Raw genomic sequence first — 14,237 nt, 5'->3', positions numbered from 1 at the left:
ATCCAATAATACGATAGTAAACAACTTTTACTTCATGTTATTAGATTTTTTTCAAAGTCACAGTTATATTTTCTAACATACTTTCTCCGGTTTTCTTGTCTTTTTTGTAATTTTAGTCTAACAACAGTAAAGGGAGATTGGAAGGAAGAAAGAAATTCTTTCTTTTCTTTTTTATTTTCAAATGAAAAATGTATCGCGAGCATTGTATCTAGAACCTGTAGCATTAGAAGTTAACCTTTCTTCCAGTGGGAGGCCCCATTTACTATTTGAATTCTATAATTTTTCTAAAGGATCGTCTCTAGATAGAATCGCTGAATTTGCATGCTCTATTACTTTAGTTCTTCTTTGGCTACTTTAGGGCAAACTAACTAAACCATCGACACGTCAAGATGTTTTTTATGATCTTTCTATAACTTTTCTTTTCATTTTGTATTTTATGGTATTTTTTTTGGAAACATAGGTTAAATAAAACTGACCTAACTGTAATATAAAGCGTAACTAATGTTTTTGTCGTGAATTTTCGAGTTCTATCCTCGGTGATATTTTTTTCCGATTATCAATATCGTCATGAAGAAGATATTACAAAATAAGTTGCAACGAATTTTCTACCCTTTCTAAGACCGCACGTGTCGATCTCATCTTCTCGGATATTTCTGTCGCAACACGAGGTTGCATTCGCTTTCGATATAATCCATATTACTCAGTTTTATGAGATCGACGATTTCTGTCATATTCTAGTGGAAAATTAATCGCAAAGTAATTTTGAAAAAAATATCATCAAACATCGAACGTTCCATTAGAAATATTTTTCTCACTTTAATTGCACAAATATTTTTGTTCGCTGAGCATTTTTCACGTTTCTATCCTACATAGGAATTCGAGAAGTTCTACCTTTCTGAAAACATAAAAAAAAAGTAGCGGTACTGTGTTTCTAAAAATCGTCTTCCAGTTCTTTGACCTTGCTACACTTTTCACGTATTAATTTACACACGAACATTGATTCAATGGGTGGTCAAGAACGTTTTATAGCCTGCATAGTATAAGGAACTCACAAATCATTCAGAGGACTATTCTTTAAGTTATAAACGTTCGACGCATTTGGTCTAGATTTTTACGCCTGTTAAAGAAAACAAAAAGAAGAAAGTCGCTATTACATAACATCGAGCACATTGCTTAAACTTTCACGCTCGAACGAGGCCCAAAGATTCAGTTTTTTCCTTTTTCAAGGATATCAATAAAAAAAGGTTAGAAGAAAGGAAAAATAGAAGAAAAGAAAATATATGCCGTTGGACGAAATACGATTTACGAATTGGTTGACTATTTGCTAAAAGAAAATTATAGCGAGAAATGCGAAGGTGTGATAAGTTTTCTTTTTCTTTCCGCTCTTTCACGAGTTTTCTCCGTGATCCTATACAAGCAGCGCGCGTTTCTATAATACGAGCTACACACGTGGTATATCTACGTAAGCTCAAAATCAAACAAACCTAGGCCTTAAACCACTCGGGTCTCGCGTTATCTGTTTGCAAGCCTACGGGCCATAACGCCAAAGAAGACGGACGAGAACAAAGAGGAAAAGAACGAGGAAAAGAACGAGGAAAAGAACGAGGAAGAGAATAAGGAAGAGGAAGAGGACGAGGACGAGGACGAAGATGAGAATGGAAAGGACGAGTTCGAGTAGGAACAGACACAAAGAAGCGTATCGCTTCGACTGGTTGCTGCGTGGACTCACATGCCTTTCGGAACGATAATATTGCGACAACGGCTGCACAATATTTGCCTGTTTGCTCTTCTTACTTCTACCCTACACCTACATGACGGAGATGGACTCTTTTCGAAAATCCGCAAATAACCAGTTCCCTAGTCCTCTTTCAAAGTTATCGAGGAGATAACGATGAGTGCAAGAAAAGAAACATTCGTTTTTGAAGATCTTTTCTATCTCGATCGGACTGAAACGTTGTTTCTATGTTTCCTTTCTTTTTATCTTTTTCGAAGATAGTTCTCTCGGAACTTTCTTTTGCTTACCTACGTAGAAAACTCGAACACAATTGCTTTTTTTTGGACACTTTCTAATTCTGCTGTGATACACATTTTTAAGTTTCAAAAAACTCGTGTAGAGTGCATTTGTCTTTTTCTTTTTTATACAATGCTTAGGTCACGCTCAAATTAGAGATGACTTTTACGATTTTTTTATGTTATTGTATTTTTAAAAAATATCGTCCGATTACATAATAGCTTTGTTGACTCTAAACATCGAGCGGATTTTTTTTTTAAGTGACTCCAATAAAAAGAAACAGTCCAAGTTTTGACCTTCGTAAGAAGCCATCAATCTTAGAATAAACAATGATTATTAGTTTCAGAGATCGTCTATTTAGAAACGTCTTTTTGAATGTTAAAAATTTGTTATTTTGCGTAAAAAATTATATCTTCAAAAATAAGCAAAAGTTGTATTTAGCAAGAAATAAAACAAATGGATAAAGTACTCATATCAAATTGAAAGTAAGAAAGTAATGAAGGTCTACACAAATCCTTTTTCGTATATATAAAATTTATCTCAAATAATATTTTTCTAATTTTTTTTGATATTATTCAATTGATTTTTCAAATTTTCAGCAGTGAGACAAGCTCGAGAAGCATATGGTAATTGTTTTTTGTTCTGTTTTTTGTAGTATAATAAAATTTCTTTGCCTAGAATCTTATAATTATACGAACAAATAAAATTAGCTTAACGGTAAATTGCTATATTTCTAAGTATTCGAATATTAAAATCAAACATTATTTCACTTAAAGTGCATTTTTCAACAAAACAAATATTTTAAATTATGATATACATTTTATAATAAAAAAATTATAATGCTGCAAAATAAACATTTTGTAATGTCAAAATATTAAAATTACTTATTGCATATTTTATCCATAGTTAATTTGTAAAGATTGATTGAAATTTCTATAAAATAGAAAATAACAATAGAAATGTTGATTTTCCTAGATCGAGAAGGATATTAAAATAAGAAAAAAACCATTAAAGGGTTTAATGCATTTTGGGTGCGGCTAGATCGACTAAGAGTTTCTAACTCTTTAAGCCTCTCTCACGAGGTAAAGTCAGGCCCCATGAAATGTCGAACAAAACCAAGACATGACTTGAAAAATGTCTAAAGATTAGCGGTTATTTTGGATATGGGAGAAAGAATTCACCGTTGGAGCAATATCTGAGAAAAGGATCGTTAAACGATGGATCCTTAGTCATCAAACGACCTAACCCAGCGATTCCTAAACTTTGCGCTGCGCCTCCCTGGTGTGCCAGGGTTGTGTTGAGATAGTTGCAGGGGCGTCGCAATATATTTTGTACCTTTGTAACAAATTTTAAAATAATGTAAAATATATAAAAATAATAATATTGTTTAAATGAATCACATCAAGATATTTTAGAACAAGCAGAGACATCTATCTATTAGATCGAATGATAAATTTATCCTTCTTTTATTGTAGATAATTTATTTTCAGTTATTGTTTTTTTTTTATAAATTTTTGCCAAAATAATGCTTATATTTAAATGTTTCATTTTTGATTTTTTAATTTTTAAATAGAAGTGAGCTTGATCGAAAAAATGGTTCTTATATTATGTTAGTCTCAAAACTTGTTAACTCGATTACGTAAATTCTAATATATAAATCCATATTTAAATTAATTTTTATTTAAAAAATATATATTTAGAATAGATAATAGTTTTATCTACGCTGACTGATTTATTTTTATAGTTCCTTCATTTTACATTTTCGACCAATCAATACACGACACAGAGTTGAACAAAAGGAATTGGTAAATAACAACTTAATTCTCAAAATACTCTCGAAAAGGTTTAAGAAAAGGACTGTATAATGAATGGACAAGTAAAACGGTATAAGTACCTTTGTGCTAACATAAAGAACATTCGGATTTCAAATAGAAGGTGGATAAACCAAAGAAAATGAGCATATAAAAGAAAAAGGTATGAAGTTAGAAAGGTTTGTATGAGTAGGACCTTCTTACAAGACTAACTCTTGTTACATGGTGTAATCACAGCATACACTGTTTGTTCTAACTCCACGAGAGGTACTCGACTTGCTATATATATTTTTCATTATAATAATATCGAATTTTCTTGTCTTCTTTGCTTATTTTATATTTCAACTCCTTCTATATACGAAAATAATTTTGTTTAAATATTATATTTGGTTAAATAAACAATTATATAAGATAATGAGTACAAAATTTTTGTTATTAAAATTTGCAAAAATATTATCATACAAATTTTTTTTTATTAATATTAAAAAAAATTATTATTGATAAAATTTTTTTTATTAAAATATTTTTTATTAAAATTACTTCTCGCAATGTAAATAAAAATATAGAAAAGCATGATCAAGGATAATTTCCATTATCATAACTTATGTTATCTTGATTATTTTAAGACAGATAGATTATTATTAAAATGTTCGAAGATTAGGTTAAACTAGGTGTATTTAATAATCTTACGTAAAGGAAATTCAAGCGAAGCCGATTGAATTTTGTATGTTACTAGTTTTGATTGGCGTACTACATATCTGAAAGTAAAAATTTCGTCGATGTATCGTAATCTTTCGGTATTTTATTAATGCTGTTTAATTTTTTCATTTTCACTTTACCTCTTCTTGTCAAACAATCGTATTGATTGAAATCGCGTACTTACAGTATTGAATTAAGATTTTCTAAAAATATTCCTTTTATAATTGATTTTTCATTTAATTTTTCTCTTATGGTCAGTGAATATCTCAATTATAATATTTTGTTAAATTTTTATTTACGTTCATATCGGGAGAGTATTATTGAAATTTTTTTTTTATCTAAGAAACGACTCGAGATTCGTTGCACAGGCAAGTAATTCGATACTGAAGAGCTTCCTTTCATAAGAAGGAAAAAGGAGCAGATCTCTTGTATTTGCGCAATCGATGCCCTTCCGTCCTTCTAGAAGCGACCAATGAATTCTTGAAAAATGAAAAAGCTTTACTCGCTCTTCCTTTATCGAATAAGGAAGAGGAGGGTGAGATTGGTCAAGCAGTGGCCGGACGTAGGTTGAGTAATATTATATTTGTTAATTGTGAAACACAATCCTATAGGAACCCAGAAAATTCTACCTGTACGTAGATGTCGTGGGAAGTCGTCCTTTTCCGACTACTCAACGAAAGGATCGAGATGAACCAGTCGTTTTTCTAGTAAGACTAGCGACGTTCCGAGATTCGAGATAACGTCATATTTGTTCGCAAAGAGGAAATGCTTTAATATGGAATATTTTCTACGGATATTTCTAAAAATAGAGCGCCCTCTTTTTTAGAAGGTGTACGCTTTCTTCTTCTAGGTGTCGATTTTCCGCTTGGAATCATCGAAAAACGTGCTGACAGATACGGACGAGAGATTAGAATATAGACGTTATAGTTTGAATTTATCATAAATGTCACTGTCACCATCGAAACGTTTGTCGAGTATTCATCGCTTATCGAAGTAACGTCAAGAATTTTATTAATAACAGAACTATCTCTCTCTCTCTTTTTCTCTTTCTCTTTCTCTTTCTCTCTTTCTCTCTCTCTCTCTCTCTTTCTCTCTCTCTCTCTATTTTTCGTAATACCTATTTCTCGATAGTAAATTCTCTTGCACAGTGGTGAATCGTAGAAGCGGAAAATCGAGAGCAAGGAAGCATTTTAAGGGACATTCCTTCGGAGGATATATATATATATATATATATATCGATTTAGTAATATCGATAGAGGATATATCGTAGATTAGAGAGAAATCCTATTACTGGCGCGCATCAAAAAGCGTACAATATGATCATACACCCTTTACGAAGGGAGTCTCTCGAAGGGTCAGTTGCGAAAGGGAATTAAGTTTAGAAAATTATCGAAAGCAGTCCGAAAGGCCCCTCATCCATCCTGAATGCTAAGCCGTCTAATTTCATTCCCCCGGTGTCTAGATACTATTTCATCTTCGACGAGTCCCTTAAACAGGTAAAAAGAAGTGGGGGGTGCGGGTGGAAATATATAGAATGGCGTAGGGTGGACTATCTTCCCACGCTTACAGTTGCAAAACATAGAGGAGCTATAAGCGATGCTACTCGGACACGTTATTTTCGAGGAAATTCTTGCGTGCGGACCGTATTCACATCCGGTACGATGCATGCAGCATGTCGTACATCCCCAAACTTTTGCCCACCACTCGTGTGGTTCATGTCATATTTTCTTTTTCCACAACGTCAAGGATAATCTGAAAAAAATTGGTTTATAACGATATTACTATTTATGCAGATAATTTTTGAAAGCGGATTAATGAAAGGTCAAAACAAATTGTTAAAAAATTTGTTTTTATTATTTATTTTGTTATTTATAATTCTCGGCTAAGAATTGATTTTATATTTTCCTCTATTAATAATAAAAAAAAAAATTTATTTATTTTAAAATATAAATCATTATAAACGAAATTTGTTCAGTTTTTGACTTAGAATTAGTTATCTTTCATAATTATTGGAATATATGTAGATTATGCGAGAAATTTGATTAACTTTTTTTTTGATTAATTATATGCTTAAAATAATAAAATTCTTATTTTCTTGGACTTGATAAAGGGAAGAAGTATTTTCTCTAAAATAACTTTTCACAATATTTCTCACGTTCAAATAACCATTTGGATAGAAATGTTAAGCAAACATTGTGCCCTGATCGATTTGTGTATTCTCCTCGGATTTAACCCGTTCTATTGCAATAGGAGACGAAGGTTTAACGCAACTCTTTCTAAAGGTAATATTTTGTTCGTTTCTCGTAGCATCAAGTAAAATTCGCCCTCTTATGTAAACGTTGGTATGCTAGAATATCGAAAGGTGGTATACCTGCATTCCCCCATCCAATGAATGGTCAGGACCCTTTGAAAAAGTGCAGTTTTCAGGTGAAAGGATAGCATAGGTCGTTGGACGTTAGATGGATTTTTTCATCCGTAAGCGCGAAGCGTGGGATAGACATACGTTTCTCTCACTCCTTTCCAAACTCATGTCCAATGATCCCTCGACGTTTCTTCGTTTTCGATCATTCGGTCCTATTTGAATAGGAATCAACCGTGGGAGTTTCATATAGGGTTATCGTTCCGGTAATGCTGCGTAATTTTGACTCACGATTTTCGCAATCGTATTGTCACTCACCTGCGTCTATTCCAGGTAAATCGAAAGATGACGCATGAGATGTATTATTCGACTGTGGGAATAAAGATGACGTTACTTTCTATCCTTCGTTATAGCCTTTCGTACGAGTTTTATGCAGGAAATATATATTTTTGTAAATAAGTTCTTTTCTATCTTGACAATATCTATTACTTATCTTATTATCATTTTTTACAATCTCTTTTTCTCCCTATTTTTATTTTTAAAATTTCATATCTTCTTACTATTTACTACATTTATCTTATATTGGATATTTCGTTTTTTATGGAAAAGTAACCGTGGCGATAATACATGCACGTGTTTTTTTTAGAAACGGTCGACGGTCGACGGTCGTCGGTTGTCGGTTTTGCGACGAGAAGTTTTACATCATAAAAACTTGAAAGATACAATGTTTTGATAAAACATCAGTAAGTAAACAAGTTCGATAAGAGTATTTTGAAAGAAAGAATCCTTCCAAGTAGCAAATGTAAATACGAAACGGCCATTTTCCAAAGGTAAAATACGATATTTCCAACATAGGTTCGTAAAAGGGAAGGTTCAAAGTCTCCTATAAGAACGATATTACCTGTGTATTTTAAACGAAGAAGCTTTCATCGAATGTAATGAGAACAGACTGCAATTAAGTAGATATTAAAGATTTCGTTTACTTTTATTCTAGATCGTATAGCGAGCGTTCGCTTCAGGGCATTTCAGATTTGAGATTAATATTTTCTAGACAAAGGGTATTATAATATGAGATATTAAAGCGAGAAGAAACTATGTTTTCTCTCGAATTCGTTCTATTTAAAGGATGAAATGAAAGAGAAAAATAAATAAACGATGCGAAAGATTTTGTTAAAAGATGACGTTTCTTGGAAAATAATTTCTTCGTTCAGTAAATAATTCAAAGATAAAATAATATATATATATATATATGTGAGTTGGTGTTTTAAAAATAGATTTCGAAAAATCGACCGCAAATGTACCTACTGTGAAGTTTCATATGGCGAGTGTAATTCTGAGTGTCATGTGGCGCTGGACCTGCTTTTACCCTCTCTTGCGTTCATCCGGTCATTTTCAATCCCCGGACGTGTCTAACTGCGTATTTTCTCAGGAAAAGGATACATTTCAAAATATTCCCGGGAGATAGTAATACGGAAAACCGCTGGATCAATTCAGAACGGTTCTTGTCAGTATCCGCCATTCGTGTCTGCACTTTTTGGAGCTAAAAACATTCTGTTGGCATCTTGACACTTCATAAAAATTACTCCAACAAATTTTTTTCTATAATATATTTTTTCTAACAAAATTTTTTTTTATTTGATATTCTTGTTAAATAGATTTAAATGTCAACAAAAGGTTCTGAATAAGCAAAAGTTGTGAACGTGATTATTATCCCTTTCATGTTTTTATTGCTTTATTATGACTAACCTTTTCTTCTTGCTGGTAAACCTTTCAGTATTTTTATGACTAAATCACTATGATCCTTTTCAGAATCTTAGAAAGATATCCCGATGTTTATATCGGCAAGAAAGGGACTCTTTGCTATAGGCAAACCTATTGTTTACTTTATGCAACCTGTTGTGACCGCATTGTAAACCTTTCTGTCGCTTTTGCACCAACTTTTATTTTTAATTTCCGCTGTTTTTTTCCTCCTTTGTCTCTTTATATTCTGTTTTTCCTTATCGATGAAAAGATATAAAATACTTCAAATTTCACAAAAACTAAATAGTAAAAAAAATAAGTAATGATTATGTATACACATATCTGCACCATGGAATTCAAACTAAGACACGTATAATTTTTTGGGATAGATCATGGTATTAATTTAATTTTCAGCTCCCTATATGACGTCATACATGTGCGTGCACTCGAATCGGGGGCGTGACAGTGTTTACTTCCGCGAGCAAATGAGCCATTTCGATAACACGTGTCGTTGAACGATATCATATATTAATGTAACCTATCATCGTGAGAAATACATGGAAGAAGTTATAAAAATTAACATAAAATAATAAATACACAAAACAATTCAAAATGAAACTTGATCGATCGTAACAATTAAGTAGAAACATTAACTTAATCTTTTCCCCGCGTGCTTGATCATAAAGTAAGGATCTTGCTTTGGCGAGTCTCTACTTCATTAACATGAACGTTCACTTTACTAAAATCTTGATAAGAAAAGAATGAAACACTTGTGATATCAACAATTGAGCAAATTCAACGTATAACTAGAAAGATATCACAAGATCTTGAACAGAAAAAATACTGTTCAGCAGTATTCCTGTACATAAACCAAGTTTTTGATAAAGAGTAGCACATCGGACTACTATATAAGCTTAAATAAACACTGCCATATCCTTTTTATCTGATCCTTAAATCTTACCTCACAAACAGGAAATTCATAATCAAATATCAAAAACAACTCACCACAGCCTAAGCCTGTCAATCTTAGCCGGTGTTCTACAAGGCAATATACTCGAACTTTTACTGTACGCTATCTACAAAACAGATTTTCCAACCTTGGACAAGATAACTATATTTACGGACGATACAGCTCTGTTAGCATCTGACAGCAATCCTCAAAATGCGACTGATATTTTACACCTACATACTCTAGAAAGATGGTATCAAAAGCGCACATCAATATAAACGAAAATAAGTCGACGCATGTAACATTTACACAGTGTAAGCACACATGTCTTCCTGTGAGCATAAATAAAGCAGTTATACCAACCAAAAATTCGACCAAATACTTAGGTATGGTACTGGATAAAAGGCTGACATGGAGACAACATATTCAATCCAAAACAACCTACCTAAAGGAAAAAGTAAGAAAGCTATATTGGTTCATTGACAGAGTATCTAACCAAGTTTATGCTATCTATAAAGTTATCCTAAAACCTATATGGATTTATGGAATTCAACTATGGAGGGAAGTCCTGGTAGCTCAAACATAGAAATTTTACAGAAATTCCAATCAAAAACACTGCGAAACATTTGCAATGGCCCATGGTATGTAACTAATGAAAGAATCCATAAAGATTTAAGAATTCCTACAATAAAAGAAGAGATTGCTAACTTCAGCGAATCCTACAGCTTTCGTTTAGCCAAGCATCTAAATCCTTTAGCAAAAAGTTTGCTAGAAAATGTTGATTTAGTGTATATGTTATAGGGATAGTGGGACCTGCAGGGATTGTGAGCTTTTCCTAGGCATTGCCCACAATGCCAAGCAGTAGGCAATATAAGAAATATAAGATATGTTACGGACTTATCGGATAACTGACACACACATACATAACATAGTATAGTATAGCGGATGTATGTGTGCCTGTGACCGATAAGTCCGTAACATATCTTATGTTTCTTACGTTGCCTAAAAATGCCTGACATTGTGAGCAATGACTAGGAAAAGCTCTTAATCCCCACAGATCCCACTTTCCCTATAACATATAGATTAAAGGTTTTACCCTTCTTACTTAGAAACGAGATTTGGCTAATTAATAATTTTGTTATGCTAATTAAGTGTTGTATGTTTACACTTATCATTGTAATGTCTCTTGTATTTATAATTCACGTTTATGTATCATGTCAGCAATATTTACTTATAATTCTTGCTGAAAATTTATTGTATATTTCTTTAATAATAAAAAAAAATAAGGTATTTAAAATGCATTATTTAGATAAAGTAGAGGCTTTAAAATTATCATGGATATTTGTATTAACGAAAATGTCATTTTAGTAATATTTTTCATGCAAAAATGTGAAAGTGGATTCATATCACGACAGAAAGCTTACTCACGTATTTATTATAATACGATGATAAGAAAACAGCTACGTAACTAACAATAAAATAAAGATTACTAACTACTTAATTTAATTGCGTTATATTTATGATGCTTTAAAATATATTCTTAACCCATAAAACTGCTGAACGATCTGGTATTTACCTATCAAAATGAAAATACATTTAAAGGGTCATTAATCATTTTCTATATCGACCGATCAATCATCTATCCTTCGTTTTTTATTATACAGTTACAATCCGTCTCTTCTTTTATCCAAAGTTTCCTTTAAAAGGAAATAATCGATGATCGTAAAGCACTCCTCGCTCGACACGTAACAAGTACCATAAAGCTATAATTTTATGCCGACGATACGGTAACATTAAGCAGGTGGAAAGTTAAAACGATCGTAGCTTTATCTAATATTACGTCAATGTAATTATTTTCTATCCTTTCGTATTCTCGAGGTTGCTCTTTTTCAAAGAATCCTGGCAGTGGCAAGGGTGCGTTTTAATTGTCCCGTTCATGCATTATTTTCAATATTAAAATCGGGACGAGTGCAGGTGCCTGCTTTTATAATTGACTTTTGATATCTTTAAGGCCTTATATACGTCCAGAATTTTTCTAAAATAGATTTTTTTTTTGACAGATTGTTGTTATCTATAGTTTTAGGCTTATTTCTGTGAAAATCAATTGCAAAAATTCCCTATAGATCCAAAGTTATGGTAGAAAATGTGACTGCCCGACGAGAGTTTGGTGCGCGCAGATAGCTGCCCTTTGTTTTAAACGCGTTTTTCTCGAAACTACTTTTTCCACCACGGTACGCATGATAACTCATACAGTTTTTAATATTTTTTAATGCGATTTTTTTTTAAATATTCAAAATCGTTTTCTCTATAGTTGTTTCGAGCCGGATTTTGGATACATTGATTTAACAATTTTATAAAAATAATTAAAGTGTAAAATTTATGACGTAAAACGCATACTTTTTTTTTAAACTGCCATAAATTGCTAAATTTTCCGAAATTCAAAATTTCGGCTCGACAATTATAATTATAACTTTATTTTACAAGAATGTTTTTAAATTCTGTAGATCGATCAAAATTTACACTAGATATAATCCAGACCGTGGAGCAATTTTTTTTTCTTAGTGTTGTGGATCACGTGATTTTTTATATAGTAATTTTTGTAAAAATAAAGTAAAATAAAATTTTGTATAAAGTTTAAATACCAATAAAAAACAATGTGCACCATTTATTTTTATTAATTTCTATTGTTATCCCTATTGTCAAAAATTTTTTTCTTTTAGCGCATTTTTGACACTGCTAGACGTATGTAAGGCCTTAAATGAAGATTATTATCTTAATGAAGAAGAATTAGTAGAATAACATAATAAATAGTAGAACAATTATTATATTAACTAGTATATAAATAATGTTTTCCTTTTGTTATAAAATGTTTACTATTTCCGTTTACGAAGATATAAAAAAAGTTGTCTAAAAATGACATTGTCTAGGGATTCTACGCTTGAGGAAAAAAGATAAAAAATAACACTTAAAGACGCGATAGTTTAGGTTATTCATATTTTATGTTCTCTTATTATCTCATAGTTTCATGGTCATATTTTAGATAATGTTGGAATTTGTCCATTTCTTACTTTACCTGTCTTTCACCTATACCCTTTTCTGGACAAAAGGTTAAGATTAGAGAACAATAAGTGCGATACAGGAAAGGAACTTTTTTTGCGATTAGCTCTTCCTGTGTGCTGGATTTTTATTTTTATAAAAAAATTTCAGAAAAATCAGAGTTCGTTTCTTGTTGTATTAGATTCCATTTGGAACAAAGATCTTTATCGTCATTCAACAGTGCTTCAATAAGAAAGAAGTGATCGAAGTTGATATAAAAGTGTCTTCAAAGATTCTAATCTTTTTTTTCTCCCCCCGATTGAAACGAGACGAGCATGCTTCGTTGCTTTCTCACACTCCATCTCTTCAATCCTTTGCTTCTTCGATCTCGAAAAATACGCGAGAGGGTTCTGTTAGCTCGCAGTACGCTATCATCTCTCGCTTTCAAAATCATTCAGTCGTATGATCATGGCCCAAAGGCAACGAGTCTCATTTGTACCTTGTATTAACGTCCTTGCCATTCACAAGTTCTTAAGAACCGATGGATAGATAATTGTATGGTACATTGATAGGGCGTGTCGTGTTGAGAATTCGAGAGGTATTAGAATTAGAGCTCGAATTTGTCGATCGAAAATTCAATAGCTACGCATTCGACCGAGTGGTATTTACTAAATTTTTAATTTTCTATCGATAAAATAAAAAAATTGTCGATTTTTAAGTAATTTTTTTTTCTTTGTACAATTTTCTTTTCTTTTTTTTTTTTTGTCTTTTTACTTAATCTTTCAACGCATAATGTTTTCACATAGGTACAGATAAATTTTTTTTTCTAGCTACTCTCCCGACATGGCATCGCGATAGAGCAGGGGCAGGGGGAAGAAGAATGCAATAGTAATTCCACACGAGTTCAGCTTTTACCAAAGATAAAAATCTCTACTGAGAAGGTGAATAAAAAGATTTTCGACCCACGACGAGAATTTCGTACTGTGTCGTATACTAATATTACATCTCTTTCGATTCATATATCTACTACAAATTCATTTTACAATAGTATAATTTTTTGAAGAAAATAAAATTGTACTTCGATTAAAAAAAGATTAAAAAATACTAACAATGTTGACATGATTATATTAGATACTCTTATGAGAATATCTTTCTCATAAGTTGACTACCGCGCGCATTTCACGTGATTTGCATGCCACCCAAACATGAATTTTTTATTATGGAATGCATATTTTGTTGAAATTTTTTTATAGCTTATAAAGGGAGTTATATAATTGTGTTTAATGCATTATTTGTGGTGAGGTCACTGATGACCCTCGAGGCGCTGTAGATCATTTTTGTGAATATCAGTTGTTTCAAACTGTCCAAAAATGATAGTAGATTAGAATTTTTAGAAATTTGTAGTTGATTTGTCTGATCAAATAACTGCTTATAGTTCACCACTACGAAAAACTATCAAATGTTACTGGAAATTGGCAAAAGAGTTTTTACTGATTACTTTTGTTGTAAAAAAATTAAATAGTGTTAAATAAGTAAATCGACAAATATATTAATTCCCGATTTTAGGATGAAGTTAGCGATTTATTTAGTGAAATGTTTTAATGATAAAGATTGCATTTTATCAAGCAATTA

At 31.9% G+C, this 14,237-nt stretch overlaps 1 long non-coding RNA gene across 1 annotated transcript in view; it reads left to right on the top strand.

The window, feature by feature from the left end:
* LOC106784883 overlaps nucleotides 1-13,533 on the top strand; it is a 29,327-nt gene extending 15,794 nt beyond the window's left edge. Inside the window, exon 3 of the long non-coding RNA XR_001381459.1 lies at nucleotides 13,436-13,533. This is a non-coding gene — a long non-coding RNA (uncharacterized LOC106784883). The remainder of the gene's footprint in view (nucleotides 1-13,435) is intronic.
* Nucleotides 13,534-14,237: the final 704 nt, after the last annotated feature.

Source organism: Polistes canadensis, unplaced genomic scaffold, assembly GCF_001313835.1.
Source record: "Polistes canadensis isolate GaletaPanama2010 unplaced genomic scaffold, ASM131383v1 scaffold_41, whole genome shotgun sequence".
Classification (NCBI taxonomy): domain Eukaryota; kingdom Metazoa; phylum Arthropoda; class Insecta; order Hymenoptera; family Vespidae; genus Polistes; species Polistes canadensis.
This window is presented reverse-complemented; position numbering and strand designations above follow the sequence as displayed.